We start from the raw sequence: 14697 nt of genomic DNA, 5'->3' as shown, positions 1-14697 counted from the left end.
TAAGCTTCTTGGCTTTTTGAATTTTATTTTAAGGTTTCCCCTTGTTTGTGGGGCACAGAGGAATTGCTGAATGCGTTAGTATGGATGTATGACAAATAATGAGCATAAAAGAACTGGCATTTGTCCAGCTTAGTATCCTCACTGCTATATGAAAGAAAGTACTACAGCACAGACTAGTGGCTTAGGGAAAGAATAGAAGAGGAGAAATTTTCCTGTAGATTTGTGTGTAACATAAAAAATAAATGAATAAAGGCTTTTTTCTGTTATCTCCATAGAGTAAATATAATAAGAAAGTGGTTGTGTTGTGGTCTGAGTAATAATAATATTTATTATGGATTACCATTGTGGCAAAATGGTTTTCTTTGCAATAGTGTGTTGTGTGAGGAACATAGAATCATGAAATAACAGAGTAGGAATTGAAAGGAACTTTGGAGGCCATCTGGTTCAACTCCCTGATCCATACAGGATCTGCAGTGCTGGATTTAATGGCATCAGTCCTGATAAGTGGCTGTCCAGTCCCTGTTTAAATAACACATCAAGTTGGGTTTTAAATGTTAAGGGTTGTTTCCAGCAAAGTTCTGCTTACAGTAGAGCCATTGAAATTAATGAAGCTAAGTTAGTCATGTCCACTGATTTCAATGGGTCTATTCTGAAAAATGACTAACATTGTAAACAACCCTTACTATTTAGCCAGTATAGCATTTGATATCAATTATAACTGTAGCCTATTGCTTCTTTAAGAGTGTCACACTTTCTGGAATTCCAGACTGGTAAAGTGTTAGTCTGATTTACACATACCTCATTCACATATGTCATGGGTCAGCAAACTAAGGTCTGCAGGCTGGATCAGGCCCAATTGCCCTCTGGATCTGGCCCGTGGACAGTCCTGGAATCGCTGCTTGGATCGGTGTGATTGTTCGGGCTGCGCCAATTTTTTTGCAATTTTCTTCGGGTGCCATTCCCCCCCCCCCACACCACAGCAGCACTTCCTCCCTCCTCCCTTCCTCCTCCTGGCTTTTCCCTTCCCTGCGGAGGAAGGGAGCTGGGCTTTGGTTGGTGGCAGCCAATCCAAAGCCTTGCCACCCGCGTGCTGAGGTGCAACCCAGACTCGCCACCCACCAGCCAGCCTCTCCGTTCATGGCCGTGCTGTGGGCATCGTGACGAGTGTGTCGCGGGACTTTGGCTGGAGCTTGGTGCGCCTGCTGGCCCCGCACTTGGCGCCTGGGAAAGCTGGCCTGGAAAGGAGAGGCGCCGCCGCCACCGCTGGCTCCCAACCGCAGGCAGAGCGGAGGAGGAGGTAGGAAAGCAGGGGGAGGGGAGGGGCTGAGGGAGAGGGAGAGAGAGAGAATCCCCCCCTCCGCTGCTTGCGTGTGCACACAATCCGGCCCGCCACAAGGTCTGAGGGGCGGTGAACCGACCCCCTCCTAACAAAATTGGCTGACCCCTGACATATGTGAAGTACAACCAGAGGTGGAGCTCGCAGCTCCGGCATCCGGAGCGGTGCACATGCTGTGCACCCAGGGGCAGGACAGCGAGCGTCCCACAGGGGTGGGGCGGCAAGTGTCCCATGGGGGAGTGGAGCCTGTGGCAAGTGTCCCAGGGGGTGGGGCGGCGATGTCACCCCTCTCAGGGATGACAGCCAGGGCAGACTGTACCCCCCGCAACCCTGTTCCTCTGCCAGTGAGTACAACCACTTGGAAATGTCTCACTTGGCAAACCATTGTATGAAATGGTACATTTTAAAAGGAGGTTCTAAAGCACCATGCCTCTATGGCCTTGCACACACCTTTTGGACACAACAAACTAAACCAGAAAGAGTTAATGCAAGGCCAATGTTGACTGATTTCTGAATTATCTTATTGCTTGAAAGCATCTGGGAGGGGCTTTGAATTTGTTGGAGTAATGGCACTAGAGTAGAGGTATTACTGTTAACTATTCCCCACATCCAGTGCCATTTTCTCAATCTAAATCCCCTCCATAAGCTACTGATTGTCATATGTGGGAAAATATAAATACCCATGGGAGGAAAATAAGGGTACCATATTTAACCCACATCAGAGCAAACAGAAATGGGGGGAGTGGCACAATTTAGATCAAGAAACAGTATGAATAGAAAGCATTTAACTGCCCCCTGATCTTATTCTGATCAAATCTGGATTCCTTCCATGACTTCTTTTAAACAACAACAACAAAAGCAGGAAATTCACTCATAGATCTTGCAAAGTAATATGAAGTTTCACCATTAAGATGCTAATATCAGGAACCACCAGGTCCATGTGCTGAAATCTCCTCTTCTACATTAAGGATGCAGGAGTCTTGTCCTCTGTTTCAGCTAGTCACCTGGACTTTCCTCTCCTCAACAGCCAAATGCCATCTATACAGTAGGAGAGAGCTTTCCTTGTATTACGGCTTCTTAGAAAATTGCCCAGGAAATAGGAACCACTTCTGCATTATAAATTGCTTAGTGAAAAAGGAGCCTCCAGACACATGGCTGAGCCCCTTGGAGAAGCACCGCTGTGAGTTTTCCTCAGCTGCCCAAATTTCCTTTATATAGGAGAAGGTCTCAAGCCTTTCAGGTTGCAATCCTATTATATAATACTAATTTAAGACTAAGTCCTACTAAACTCAAATAACTTCTCAGTAGACACCTGTAGGATCGCACTGTTTTAAGCAGTCTTTATTCCTCCTACTTTGCTTTCCTCCTATCTTCACAGTTACAACCTAAGGTTTTTCTGTAAGCCTTCATTATATGAGGTATGTTTCAAATCCTGAATGTCTAGTCTTCAACCTCAGGAAGTGCTTTAATATTTATCCGCACAGAAATTGTCTATCACTTGCATAGGTGATGCCCCATTATACCTAGCTGGAATACTGAATTTTGCATGTAATTCCTTTAACTTGGTGCCAAAGTATTATTTTCCTTTTTCTTGTCATTTATGACTCTTCACTGTGTGCGTAACACAGACCTGGACTGTGAAAGCACCATGTCAGAACAATTTTATTTTCTTTTTTTTTTAAAGAATTGTTTGTGATATAGGGTGTAATCCCAAGTACCTCCTCCAGTGGGACTTCGTGGAGTGACAGGGTCACTGCTTCATCTACAGCTCTGCTGTAGGTGGCAGCCACAGCTGAAGATGGGGGAGGGTGGGATGATTGAGTCTGGTTGTGACCCAACTGCTGCACTAGCTCCACTGCACTAGTTGGTTAAGTCATTGGTGTCACACCAGCCCTAATGATGTCATGTGACAGCAAGCCTGGTTGACATCCAGCAGATCTCCTGCCAGCTCAGACCTGCAACTCTGTTTTGATAACATCAGCAGGCCTACTGCCTGTCTGCATGTTCAGCTGATGGAAGGGGGAGGTTGGCAGGAGACTGGAAGAGGTGGGATAAAGACACCTTCACCTAATCCACCCCAGCCCAGTATAACTTCTTCTTCTTCTTCTTCTTCTTCTTCTTCTTCTTCTTCTTCTTCTTCTTCTTCTTCTGGCGGCAGCTAAGTGTTGATAGCAATTTTTATTAGGGATTGCAATAGATAGAAAAAATGTACAGTTAATTGACCTGCTGTACAGTTAATTGATTGTGACCATTTTAAAAACTAAAAACTGCCTTTTATTATTAGGAGGAAATTCCATCTCAATTTTTTAAAACATATTTCTTTGAAATATTTGATGCTTTTCTGCTTATAAAACCATCCAGAATAAAATCCAAATCTAATAGATCAAACCTAAAATCCAATTTAAGATATGAACAGCAATAGGAGCAGTAAATCAGTCCAATTTAAATCAACCAGCCATTAAATACTTGGGAGAAGAGAACAGCCTTAATTTGGTGCCTCAAAGATGACATATTTGGCACCAAACTTGTTTCTGTATGTGGGGGTGCAGCCACAGAAAAAACCCTATATAGTGGGCACAACCAGTATCTCAGGGACACTTGGAACAGACTTTCAGAAGATGGTGTTAAATAACTGAAAGGTTCAGATGAAAGAAGTTATTTCTTTACATACCTCCTTGCCTCCAGACCACATAGAGCAAGGCAGCCATCACAAAAAGCATGACAGATTTGGGATTACACTTGATGGACATATACACCAGTGTGGTGTAGTGGTTAAGAGCGGTAGTCTTGCAATCTGGTGAACCGGGTTCGCGTCCCCGCTCCTCCACATGCAGCTGCTGGGTGACCTTGGGCTAGTCACGCTTCTTTGAAGTCTCTCAGCCCCACTCACCTCACAGAGTGTTTGTTGTGGGGGAGGAAGGGAAAGGAGATTGTTAGCCGCTTTGAGACTCCTTAGGGTAGTGATAAAGCGGGATATCAAATCCAAACTCTTCTTCTTCTTATATACCTAATACTGATCTTTTTTTCAGGATATGGACTCTAACGCTTGCTCTGTGAACAAATGTACTTATTTTACATGCCTGGATATAGTTTTTTTTGTTTTTGTTTACTGTTTTATGTTTGCATTACTTGGTTCTGATTGTTTTCTTGTTTTGTAATTACTGAAAATTGAAACAAAAATATTTACTAAAATATATATATTGTGCACCACCCTCACCATGGCATCAGGGGAATTAGGTTCAAGTGAGTGAGGTGAGCCTGGGACTACTTCTGAACCTGGAGTTAGAGAGAGATGAACCTTTCCCTGCCCCAGAGTTCTACTGAAGCCTGCACCTCCTGGGTGAAATTGCAGAGCCATAAAAAGCTGCCTCTTGCCATCTCCAGCTCAAAGCTAGAGGGAGAGCAGAGGCGTGTGAGCTTGCATCTGTGCCCAACTGATCATCTACAGGGGCAGATCAAGCCCACATACCCCTGCTTCTCCTTTCCAGCTCTGATCTGGATAAGAAAGGTAAAGGCACATATGCTTAATCTGCTTCTGTGTCCTGTTGGGTGCAGATGCAGAATAAGCCTTTGCCTCCTTCCAAGTCTGAACTTTTGAGAGAGGGAGGTGCTTATTTTCTGCCCCCTTACAGCCAACTTTAGATCTGGAGAGAGGGGCAGGAGAGTCTTCTCTGTTCATGCTGTGCTTTAGACACAGCATGTGGTCCAGGACAGTATACAACCTGTTGGAGAAGTCCGCTCACTCTTCCCGGTGGGTGCCATTGTGGGCCATCATTTCCTCCGCCCACGGAGATCCGATAGGGAAGCCCCAGGGATGGGATGGTTTCCTAAGCAGCAAAGGAAGCTTCTGGGCTGAGCTTGCTGCCTGGGAAATGGATCCCACCCACTTGCTCAATTAGAAAATTTCCAAATGATCAACAAGGGCAGTCCCACATTCAATGTATTACAGTAATCCAACCTGGATGCTTTATTTCTTAGAGGCTATCTGGGTATCCAAAGTCAAATCTAATAGTATCTTAATATGCACATTTGATCCCTAAAGGGGAGTGTAGCCCCTCCATTACTTCACTGGATAGTTGAATAATTTAATATTTGAATAATCCGATTAAAACTTGCAACCTTTGGTTAATCGCTTTGATCATGGAAAGGTGAACAGAGAATTTTAAAGATCACATAATGTTTCTTTGCATCCTGTTATCATTTGCAAAGGTCATTATTCTATTTGGGAACATTGCTGCCTCACGTATAGTGTAGCCACCCCCATAATCCCTCCCTTTGTTCTTTGGAATAAAATAGTAATAGAGCATAAACTGTAGTTATCACTGGACACTCTTCATAATATCCTAAAAATTGCCTTCCTGAATGAGATCAAAGGTCCATTAAATTCAGCATTCTAAGTACATTCAGACAACCATCCATGGCTGCATAAGCCATCTCTCCTCCCATGTGCACTAGTTTATCAGTAAAGATCCTTATTTGTGTTAAGGCTTGTTTCTACAGATAATTTTTTTTAAAATCATGTATAGTCATAGCCAATTTTAGACCTCATCACCAATATGCAGTATAGGGTGTAATTCAATGTCACACTCTTCCATTTTTTCCATTTCAGAATGTCAGACAGAACAATCCCCCTTCTTCCCCAGCACACTGTTCTGTGGGTTCTCCTGGCTACCCCAGAGCTATTTTGGGGGGCTGCAGGAGACACAGCAGGGAGAGAAATGGGAAAGTCTTGTATAAGCAGAAATCCTTCCTCAGAGCTTCTGCTGACAGTGCTCATTAGGTTAATCCTGCCCATAATCTCCAACATATAATATTTGAATACAGTATACTGTACATCTATACTGTACAAACTACTTGTTCCTTGATTTTAACTTCAGTCTTGCCTGCATCTTTACTGAGATCCTCCAAGTGAATTTAAAGTAGTGATGGAGCTTTGCTTCAATCTTGCATCCACTGAAAAGAAAATTTAACAAATGTATTTATGGAAAATTGTATATTAAAATTGATAAATGGGTGGCTTTTTTAATTTTAAAAAATGGCAGGCATTGTTGGCATCTGTCTGTCTTGGGAGATAATGGAGGAGTGCGCTTTTGGGGGTAAGGTCAAGCTGTTGGAAGGTTGCAGCGTCTGCTGTGACTGTAGAGACCGATGTGGGAGAGGCATGTTTGACTACAGCTGGGGCAGATGAAGGCATCCAGTTGTGCTGTTGCAGATGCACCTTGGCATTTATTCTCTCTGCGCTCCTCCCAGTGGTCATTTCTCCTCTGGTCACTGCTATGGATACACGACTGGACAGCCTGTCTCCAGGCACTGCGGTCATCTGCAAGGGATTCCCACGTGGCAAGGTTAATGTTGCCAGCCTTCATATTTGCAGACATCTTTGTAACACAGAGTTGGTCTACCAATTAGCCTGGTGCCAGAAGCCATAGAGCACATCCTTGGGGATCCTGCCATCTTATATGTCGACTTGACCAAGCCAGTGTAGACGTCACTGAGACAGGAGTGCAAACATGTTGGAATGTGGGCTTGGGCGAACACATCTTTGGAATTCTGTCCTGCCATGTGATACCCAAAATCCTCCTGATGCAGTGCATGTGGTGTCGCTTCCTTGGGTTGTAATTTACAACTCACTTCCATAAAGCAGCATGCTCAACATGCAAGTGTGGTAGACCTTCATATTGGTATTGGTTGTTGTCCTAGGTGCCTTGACAATATGCACCTTGTATCCAAGATTTAGAACCTCAAAGCCAAAGTGGGAGCATTTGGGTCAAAATTAAGGGAGAGAAGAATAACAGAGACCTCATTGTGGGAGTTTACTATAGATCCCCAAGCCAAACGGAGGACATAGATGATGCCTTCCTGGAACAGATGGCCAAGCATGCAAAAGGAAGGGAGATAGTAGTAATGGGGGACTTCAATTACCCGGATATTTGTTGGATGTCAAACTCAGCCAAGAGCAAAAGTCAAACAGATTCCTCACTGGCCTTGCAGACAACTTCATTGTCCAGAAAGTGGGAGAAGCAACAAGAGGAACAGCCATTTTAGATCTGGTCCTAACCAATGTTGATGACCTGGTTAGTGGGTTAGAAGTGGAAGGATCATTAGGCGCGAGTGATCATGCTCTTCTGAAGTTTACTATACAGCGGAAAGGAGCAGCCAAGCATACTAGGACTCAATTTCTTGACTTTAAGAAAGCGGACTTCATAAAACTTAGGGAAGTGCTGGGTGAGATCTCATGGACAGTAATACTAAAAGGAAAGGGAGTTCATGGTGGCTGGGAGTTTGTTAAGAGGGAGATAGTAAAAGCACAACTTCAGGCAATACCAATGAGACGGAAACATGGAAGGTGCCTAAAGAAGCCAGAGTGGCTATCTAAATAACTTTTAACTGAGTTAAGATTAAAAAAGGATGTGTACAAAAAATGGAAAAGGGGGGAAACCACCAAAGAGGAATTCAAACAAATAGCCAGCACATGTAGACACAAAGTCAGAAAAGCTAAAGCACAGAATGAACTCAGGCTTGCTAGAGAGGTTAAAAGCAACAAAAAAGGCTTTTATGGGTATGTCCGTAGCAAAAGGAAGAACAAAGAAACAGTCGGGTCACTCAGAGGAGAAGATGGTGAAATGCAAACAGGGGACACAGAAAGGGCTGAACTCCTCAATGCCTTCTTTGCCTCAGTCTTCTCCGATAAAGAAAACAATGCCCGACCTGAAGAATTTGGAGCAAATGATTCAGCAGAGGAAACACAGCCCAGAATAACTAAGGAGATAGTACAAGAATACTTGGCTAGTTTAGATGTATTCAAGTCTCCAGGGCCAGATGAACTGCATCCAAGAGTATTAAAAGAACTGGCAGATGTGATCTCAGAACCACTGGCAGTCATCTTTGAGAATTCCTGGAGAACAGGCGAAGTCCCGGCAGACTGGAGGAGGGCAAATGTTGTCCCTATTTTCAAAAAGGGGAAAAGAGAGGACCCAAATAATTATCGCCCAGTCAGTCTGGCATCAATACCAGGGAAGATTCTGGAGCAGATCATTAAGCAAACAGTCTGTGAGCACCTAGAAAAGAATGCTGTGATCACCAATAGTCAGCATGGATTTCTGAAAAATAAGTCATGTCAGACTAACCTGATCTCGTTTTTTGACAGAATTACAAGCCTGGTAGATGAAGGGAACGCAGTGGATGTAGCCTACCTTGATTTCAGCAAGGCATTCGACAAGGTGCCCCATGATATTCTTGTAAAGAAGCTGGTAAAATGCGGTCTTGACTATGCTACCACTCAGTGGATTTGTAACTGGCTGACTGACCGAACCCATAGGGTGCTCATCAATGGTTCCTCTTCATCCTGGAGAAGAGTGACTAGTGGGGTGCCACAGGGTTCTGTCTTGGGCCCGGTCTTATTCAACATCTTTATCAACGACTTGGACGATGGACTCAAGGGCATCCTGATCAAATTTGCAGATGACACCAAACTGGGGGGTGGTGGCTAACACCCCAGAGGACAGGATCACACTTCAAAACAACCTTGACAGATTAGAGAACTGGGCCAAAACAAACAAGATGAACTTTAACAGGGAGAAATGTAAAGTATTGCACTTGGGCAAAAAAAATGAGAGGCACAAATACAAGATGGGGGACACCTGGCTTGAGAGCAGTACATGTGAAAAGGATCTAGGAGTCTTGGTTGACCACAAACTTGACATGAGCCAACAGTGTGACGCGGCAGCTAAAAAAGCCAATGCAACTCTGGGCTGCATCAATAGGAGTATAGCATCTAGATCAAGGGAAGTAATAGTGCCACTGTATTCTGCTCTGGTCAGACCTCACCTGGAGTACTGTGTCCAGTTCTGGGCACCACAGTTCAAGAAGGACACTGACAAACTGGAACGTGTCCAGAGGAGGGCAACCAAAATGGTCAAAGGCCTGGAAACGATGCCTTATGAGGAATGGCTAAGGGAGCTGGGCATGTTTAGCCTGGAGAAGAGGAGGTTAAGGGGTGATATGATAGCCATGTTCAAATATATAAAAGGATGTCATATAGAGGAGGGAGAAAGGTTGTTTTCTGCTGCTCCAGAGAAGCGGACACAGAGCAATGGAACCAAACTACAAGAAAGAGGATTCCACCTAAACATTAGAAAGAACTTCCTGACAGTAAGAGCTGTTCGACAGTGGAATTTGCTGCCAAGGAGTGTGGTGGAGTCTCCTTCTTTGGAGGTCTTTAAGCAGAGGCTTGACAACCATATGTCAGGAGTGCTCTGATGGTGTTTCCTGCTTGGCAGGGGGTTGGACTCGATGGCCCTTATGGTCTATTCCAACTATGATTCTATGATTCTATGCTTACCCAGCTCAGTGTTGATGGAGAAATTGCTGGTTGTGGTGGAACCCAGGTAGACAAAATTGTCCACCACCTCAAGTGTGTGGGGTATTTGCACCATCCTGATCCAAGATGTTGGTCTTTGTCATACTGATAGTAAGGCCAAACTCCCTGCAGGCTTGGGCAAAATGGTCAGTGAGTCTCTGTAGACTCGCTGCACTTTCTTGGAGTGCACTGTCAAGGCTGTGTCATCTGCAAACAACATCTCTTGGATAAGGACTCATTGGACTTTTGTCTTGGCACAGAGATGTACCAGGCTGAACAGACTCCTGTCGCTCCTTGTATGGATGTCCATGCATTTTTCAGTTGAGCTGAAAGCATATGAGAGCATCAGGGGGGAAAACATGCCAAAGAGGGTTGGAGCAGGAACACAGCCCCTTTCCCCACCGCTCTTTATAGGAAAGATGTCTGAGGATTAGCCATCATGTTAGATGGTGTTGCACATGTTCTTGTGGAAGGACACAATCACCTTGTGAAGCTTAGCTTCTTGAGCATTGTAAATAATACTTTTCAGCTGATGAGGTCAAAGGCCTTCATCAGGTCTATGAAGGCAACAAACAAGGTGTGTCTCTCTTCTCAACATTTTTCCTGCAGCTGGTGCAGTGAGAATATCATGTTGACTGTTGACCTCTGAGCTCTAGAGCTGCATTGTGACTCAAGGCAGACCCTGTCAGCAAGTGGCTATAATCTGTTGAAAACTACACTGGCAAAGGCTTTCCCCACAGTACTCAGCAGGGAGATCCCACTGTTGTTGTTGCAGTCTTGGTGGTCACCTTTGTTCTTGTAGAAGGTCACAATGCTGGAGTCACACATGTCTTGTGTCATGGATCCTTGTTCCCAACACTGCAAGAGAAGGCTGTGGAAGTGTGTTATGAAGGAAGAATTGAAACCGGCTTTCAGCATTCTCCAGGAACAAAGCAATACCAGTACTGGCCACAAGGTGGTGCTCCAGCCTGTGCCATGAATAGCTTCCTCTCTTTACTATAACATTTTAATGCTTCAAAGTGTATGCATGCAGGAGGTGTTTGCTTTTTAAAACAGACCACATTATAGGTTCTTTAAAATTTATATATGCACTATAATTTAATCAGGTTTTTTTTGCTTTAATACAAAAAGCTATAACACAGTTAAATTTAAGGCAGCAAATGTATAACATGAACAACAATAATTTTCTTTCCATACAATTTTGTGTGTTTTATCCATTCATTTATTTCTTTATATTATATATAGACTTCCTTTCACAAAAAAATCTTCACAAGTTAATTTATCGCCGGACAAGGTGGTGGAGGCAGCCTGGGTTTAAATATCCCAGCAGTGGACCAGAGTGAAGCCTTTCGCTTCATTCATGCTTGCCCCTGGGCAGTCCTGTAGCCTGCCCACTCATGATTGGCCAAAGGTCGGGCAGGCTTGCACCCACTTCCCAGGCTGGCGAGAGGCCAGTTTCTGGTGTCGCAGCAGCCTGGGAAAACACCTTGCCTCCATGTCCCATGCTGGCTTGTGGTGCATGGGGTGCGCCATCCCACATAGGTGTCTGACTCTGAAAGTAAGCATCATTCTCAGGCACCTTCTCTATAAAGAGCACTTTGAAACAGGGCTGTGTTCTCACCCCAACTCTCTTTGGCATATTCTTCTCCCTGTTGCTCTCATATGCCTCCAGTTTGACTGAAGACAGTATGTACTTTCATTCGAGGACTGACGGGTCTGTTCTACCTGCTACAAAAGTGCTGCAGGTCCTTATCCAAGAAATGTTGTTAGCAGATGACACAGCCTTGACAATGCACTCGGAGGAAGCTCTACAGAGACTTATTGACTCATTTTACCCAAACCTGCAGGGAGTCTGGCCTTACCACCAGCCTAATGAAGACCAACATCCTGGGTCAGGATGTCATCAGCACTCCACACATCAGCAGTGGTGACCACAAGCTTGAGATGGTGGACAGTTTTGTCTACCCAGGTTCCACCATAACCAGCAACCTTTCTGTTGACGCTAAGTTAGACAAGCATATTGGTAAGGCAGCTACGGCAATGGCTCACCTCTCCCAAAAGGTATGGGAGAATGTGATGCTAACTATCAATACCAAGATGAAGGTCTACCAGGCTTGCATGTTGAGCATGCTGCTTTATGGAAGTGAGTCGTGGGCAACTTACACCCACCAGAACCAACGCCTCAATGCTTTCCACATGCGCTGCATCAGGAAGATTTGGGGCATCACATGGCAGGACAGAATTCAAAAACAAAGATGTGCTCTCCCAAGCCCACATCCCCAGCATGTTTGCACAAAATGGAAAATGGTAGGATCCCCAAGGATTGGCAGACCAACTATGTTTTATAAAGATGTCTGCTAACGTGACATGAAGGTTGGCAACGTTAACCCTGCTGTATGGGAATCCCTTGCAGGTGACCACAGTGCCTGGAGACACAGTCAGATTGTGGATCCACAGCAGTGACCAGAAAAGAAATGACCACTGAGAGAAGTGCAGGGAGAGGAAAAGCCATGGTGCATTTGTAACAGCAAAACTGAATACCTTCATCTGCCCCAGTATCTATTCCAAGTCTCTACAATCTCAGTAGGCACTGCAACTCTCCAGCGGTTTGCTTTTATCCCCAATGGCACACGCTTCCATTGTCTCTCTCTTGAGATGAATGCCAACTAAACAGTTGAACTTGCAGTCAAGTTGAAGCTAGGTTGAAATGGATCTATAATCTTCTTCTTCTTTGGCGATTGCTCATGGCCAAGTAAGATTGTCCTACATGAATCACCAGGTGTTCTTTAGTTCCCTGGTTCTTCTTTGTATGCTGTGTAGTTCCAGCATGCAATTGCTTATCTACCTTATTTAAAACAACTTCATATTTAAAAAACAGATGAACAACAGAGGGACTTAACTTTCCTTTTAAAAATTGTTCTCTATTTCACACATTTTGTTTGTTTCATTTGACATCTCTTTCATTTTTTCACTCTCACAATACTGTTGAAGAGTCCTGTTGGTTTTGTTACCCTGCATTTGATAGAAGTGAAATTGAAAAGCATATTCACAGGTGTAAGTGATGCTGTTCAGCCAAGACATAAAATTTGTGTGTCCAACTTTTTCCAGCTCTTAAGAGTTTGCATTTATTCTCCCTCCACTAAAAATAAGCAAAAAAATAAAAGCAAGCTGCACAACTATACATCCGTTCCAATATTCGCCTATATTATGTAGAGCTCACCATTCTTCCACTAGTGCTGGATGGATTTGTGGGAAGGTTATACAAAGTAAAAATGTGGCTATAGTGTGCTTTGCAGCTTCATGTGGGTATGTGAGATAAACTTTAATGCCTCACAGAGGGAATAAAGAGAAACTGGGCTTATGCCCATGCTTGACAAAGTGTATGAACAAATTGCATAGTGGGACTGTAGAAGTATGCTCTAGTTGCCTGTAGTGCTTCTAAACATTTAATGAACATTTCATGTACAGCATACATTCACAAATCCTATGTTGCTGTTGTTTTAAAAATCCAATAGAACACATAGGATTATCCAATGAAGCACATTATCCATTACTCTTTAATATCAGGAGGCAAAGACTGCATGAATGTACACAATGAATTTCCAGAGGCATTAGCTGTGTTAATCTGCTGCAGAAAAAAACAGCAGAGAATCTTGTTGAAAAAAATTGTCCAGTAGCACCTTAGAGATCAACTAAGTTTGTTCTGGGTATAAGCTTTTGTGTGCATGTACATTTCTTCAGATACACTGAGGCAGAAGTCACCAGACCCTTATATATAGTGGGAGGGTGGGTTGGGGTTTTCCTCAGAAGGGTAGTAGGAGATGGGTGATTGACTCAATGGGTGTGGTAAACCTGTTGACGACTGTTGTTGTTGTTTAGTCATGTCCGACTCTTCGTGACCCCATTCCTGTCTTCCACTGCCTCCCACAGCTTGGTCAAACTCATAACAACTGTTATCAAATCCAAATCCAAACTCTTCTTATGACGACTGTTAACAACTGCAATTAGTCCTACAGGAAAAGACAAGTGATACTATGCAGATGACCAAAAATAGCTTTAGCATGTAATGAGACAAGAATCCAATATCTCTGTTCAGACCAGGTCTCTCCATAGTTTTCAGTTTTAGTAATAAGTTGTAATTCAGCAACTTCTCTTTCAAGTCTGTTTCTGAAATTCTTTTGTAATGAGACAGCTGCTTTGAGATCCTGTATTGAATGTCCTGGGAGAGTGAAGTGTTCTCCTACTGGCTTCAGTGTCCACACAATGTTTTTGGCATCAAAATGCCAGGCCCCGTTGTCAATGACCCATTTGTGATATGCCATTCCAACCTGGAAACACCCTAACAACTTTATTATAGTATAAACTTTCATAGACTACAGTCTATCAGTTGCATCAGAAGTATTATTTTGAGTTACAGGTGTGTAACTCAAACACACACAGACACAGTCGAGGGTGGAATTACAAACTGTCAGAAGGAAATGAAACGTAGAAAGTACAGACTGTGATGATTAGGTTATTAAGAGTGACCATAAATACTTCCTGCGTTTCATTTCCTTCTGACTTTGCTGGTTAGAATTCCCCCTCCCAACTGTGTGTGTCTTGAATAATAGAATTATAGAGTTGGAAGGGACCCTCAGGGTCGTCAAGTCTAACCCCCTGCAATGCAGGAATCTCTGTGACTAGCTCATACATGACAGAAGGCCACCCATCCTCTGCTTAAAAATATCCAAGGAAGGAGAGTCCACCATCTCTCAGTGAAGTTTCTTCGTGTGTGTGTGTGTGTGTGTGTGTGAGAGAGTGTGAGAGAGAGAGAGAGAGAGAGAGAGAGAGAGAGAGAGAGAGAGAGCACGCGCGCGTACACATTCACTTCACACTCTATACTTCCCAGCCCTTCCACCCCTGCTGGTTAACTCTTCCTCAGCTGGCTAAAGCTTCTCTCCCCTGTGATTCCCATGATGATTGGCTCCATGCTGCTATTAAGTTTTTTCCAAAGCTTAATAGT

The 14697-nt window shown here is 43.9% G+C and overlaps 1 protein-coding gene across 21 annotated transcripts in view; it reads left to right on the top strand.

The window, feature by feature from the left end:
* RIMS2 (regulating synaptic membrane exocytosis 2) overlaps nt 1–14697 on the top strand; it is a 349035-nt gene that overhangs the window by 71118 nt on the left and 263220 nt on the right. The window lies entirely within an intron of this gene.

Source organism: Podarcis liolepis (genome assembly GCF_965112155.1).
Source record: "Podarcis liolepis genome assembly, chromosome: 8".
Lineage (NCBI taxonomy): Eukaryota > Metazoa > Chordata > Lepidosauria > Squamata > Lacertidae > Podarcis > Podarcis liolepis.
The sequence above is the reverse complement of the archived record's forward strand: the minus strand, read 5'-3'. Positions and strand labels throughout refer to the sequence as shown.